Raw genomic sequence first — 3401 nt, forward strand, 5'->3', positions numbered from 1 at the left:
AGAAAGTTGGGGCTGTTCAGCCTGGAGAAGAGAAGGCTGCGTGGAGACCTCATAGCAGCCTTCCAGTATCTGAAAGGGGCCTATAGGAAAGCTGGAGAGGGACTCTTCACTAGAGACTGTAGCGATAGGACAAGGGGTAACGGGTTAAAACTTAAACAGAGGAAGTTTAGATTGGATATAAGGAGGAAGTTCTGTACTGTCAGATTCTGTCGGGGAGAGTTTGACCACTTTTTAATTTACAAGTCTTACACTGTTTTAACCCAAAGCAGAAAATATTTTCATCAACTGAAATGTGGGTTTTTCCCCTATAGCGTAGGGGGGGATAGTACAGTAGAGTATAGACAATACACTACTTGACTACCCAGATTTTCAGTGTCAAAGAAAATGAATTGTGTTTTCAAGAAAATCCCAAAATTTCTCTTCAGCAATAAGGGACTACAATAACAGATGTTGTAATTATGTAGAAAATCATTTCTATTCCATATTGCCTACCATACCACTAAGCTATATTTTCAAATATATCTGCATGATACTCATTCAAAATCAGACTATGTACTGGGTCAGATGAAGTGTGATTTTGGAAGGTAAACGCTTTATTTACTGGTAATGGAATGAAGGTCTCAAAAAGAGTAGACTAATAAAGACTTAGCTAGTGTGAAAGCTGTTTTTACACATGCATGTTCTCTTAGAACTCCTGGTGAGCTGTATGTCAGTGTCTCTGGTCCAGATGATAGACAGGCCCTGACTTACACTAGCTGTGATTCTTCCCATATGTTTGATTTGCTTCTGTCTGTTGAGCCTTAACCCTTCTCACACCCATAGACCTGTGGAAATTGCATCTTTCACTGAAGTTTTATTGTGAGATATGAAATGAGTTTCTTTTTATCTTGTAGATGAAATTTTGTGCTTTGCCTTCAATAACATTTGAGAAATCCTGTATACAAGCTTGCATTACGTACTGTGTCCTTTGCTGTGGACTAGCTAAATTTAGATATCCACCTGTAAGTGTCTGTGTAGAAGTATCAGGTTTACATGTCGAGGTTTTGGTAGTATGGGGACTTAAGAATGGATTTTCTGAGAAGAGAGCAGAAGCTGTTCCCAAGTCAGACAGCTAGTGTAGGGGAGGAAGTGTTCCTGGCACTGGAGCAGAGATTCCCCTGCAGGTGATGATCACAGGGAAGCACATTGTCCCCCCTGCAGTCCATTAGGACTCCATGCTGGAGCAGGTGGATGTGCCCAGAAGACGGCTGTGACCTGTGAGAAGCCCACAGTGCAGCAGGTTCCTGGCAGCAGGTTCCTGTGACCCTGTGCCCATTCACCCAAATGTCAACCCACAGCAACAGAAGGCAGGCAACTCTGCTGCCATTATAGTTGCTGGAGCTCTATAAACTCAGTGAAACCCATGGAAAGGTTTGGCAAACCAGGCATGAGCAGGGCAATTCACTTGTCATGCATAGGCATCTAGGGCCTTTGGAAATACTCTAAGTATCTGATGTCTGGTTACCGCTCCAGTAGGGTATGGCTCCTCTAAGTTTCTGCCATGTATGTTGGCCTTATCTAGAGGTCTGAGATGACTAAAAGAACCACAGATAGTATTAGCTAGCTATGTGTGGGTGGCTGAATTGAGAGCCCCTGGATGTTTGGAGGATTCAGGATGACATGAATGTCTGTCCCTATAGTCTTCATTGATTTTAATGATCAGATCTTCACTAGGTACAATGGAAAACTAGACACATAGCTCATGAATGAACAGATAAATGTAGATGCCACATTTACGTGTTTTTATCTCATGTATTTTATTTATCCCATCTGAAATCCATCCTTAATATTGTCAGACTAATGAAACAGTCTCTTTAATTCATGACTGTCACTATGGCACTGTATTTCAAATATAGTATCTATAACTTGCTGAAAATACACTTAGATTTGGGACATTACCTGAAATCACAGGTAACAACCAGTATTTCCTTGTAACTGTCATTATTTTGGCATTAACAGCCTGGAAAACATTGATTGATAAGATAGGCAGGACAAAAACAAGTTGTCCAAGCAAGAAAACTAGGCAACTTCTTACAGTTACACAATGTAAGAACAGCTAAGTAGTAAACAATTTTGAGCATTTCATGTGTATATTCCCAACAGCTTTCTGAATGCATTATGTTTTGCATCACTGTGTTTTGCAGAAAAAAATAGATGTCATAATGCTATATTTTTGCAATTTCAGAAAAAAACCCTTTATTCCTGATTAGAAAAAGTAAGTTGAAATCTCTTCCACATTATTCCATTGTTCAGCAGAAATTTTGTATTGGGATTTCTGATAGACTATGATCATAAAGTATATATAGTACTAGATTTTCCCCATCAACATTCATTTTAATGTTAATTAACATTTTAATGTTAATTTTAATGTTAATTACAGTATTAGGAATATGAGACTCTAAAAATAATTCTCGTTGATTTTTGTCTCTGCAGTTATTTTTGTCTTTTATCATGCTTTCACTGTTCAACACTTGCTTTTTCTATGACCAGTTTCCCTGCCCTCTTCTACTAATCAGCTATTCCACTGTGTATATTAGACCACTAGAGAACTATTCTTTCATACTAGTCTGTGGGAATTCTCCAAAATTAGCACCGTTTAAGTTTCACACATCTGTAGTTGTAGCCTCTCATGTCCTCCAGGTGTGTCAGTCTAAAAGTAACCCATGGTGTCAGTAAAGACCTAATTTCCAATGAATAACTTATGTTTTATACATTCAACATTGCTATAAGGTCAGTGTTTGCCAGGATGGGTAATCTGGAGGTGGAGGAGAGATGCTTTGTCTAAAGCTGTGGGCCATGAGTGCTTCAGTCTGATTTCAGCCCTGATCCTGTCTCACTGACTTGAATCTCTGCCTTGACCTCATTCCTGACTTGTCACTATAGATGCACCTGGCAGGGTGGCCTATGGCTGATTCAGGTCACTGCTGCCAACCTGCTCTCCTCTTTGCTGCTCAAGTCCTGTGACATCATGCCCTTGTCAGAGAGGCCCATACCTTGCCCCTTTCAGCTATCCTTACAGAGCATCAGCCCTTGTTGCTCCCGGATAAAGGCAATGACTGTGCTTCTAATCCCACAAGGCCATTCTCTTTCATGTTACTGGATGAGCATGCAAAATTCTTTATAACAGTTGTGTGCATATGCTCAGTCACATTCTTGATACCCAGAAAGTACTAACTCTAAAAGAGGATTTCTCTTATCCAAGAAACCAAAGGAGAAGAGTGGTATTCAGACTATGTCTGGATAAAAAATACCATAAACACAATATTTTTTGATAAACAAACCCACTAAATTCATATAATAGTTCAGTGAAGAAAGGAGCACAAGTGGCTCTTACATTGAAGAAAAAAAGGGAATGACAATTC

At 39.6% G+C, this 3401-nt stretch overlaps 1 long non-coding RNA gene across 1 annotated transcript; it reads right to left on the reverse strand.

Annotated features, from left to right (window-relative positions):
* Positions 1–763: 763 nt before the first annotated feature.
* On the reverse strand, positions 764–2933 carry LOC130594134 (uncharacterized). The gene is made up of 3 exons (XR_008970982.1): positions 2881–2933; positions 1939–1999; positions 764–824 (listed from the first exon to the last, which is right to left on the reverse strand). It is a non-coding gene; the product is annotated as an uncharacterized LOC130594134 (long non-coding RNA).
* Positions 2934–3401: the final 468 nt, after the last annotated feature.

Source organism: Pezoporus wallicus, unplaced genomic scaffold (genome assembly GCF_028554395.1).
Source record: "Pezoporus wallicus isolate ANWC-B61680 ecotype Strahan unplaced genomic scaffold, APGP_CSIRO_Pwel_v1 scaffold_6446, whole genome shotgun sequence".
Classification (NCBI taxonomy): Eukaryota; Metazoa; Chordata; class Aves; order Psittaciformes; family Psittacidae; genus Pezoporus; species Pezoporus wallicus.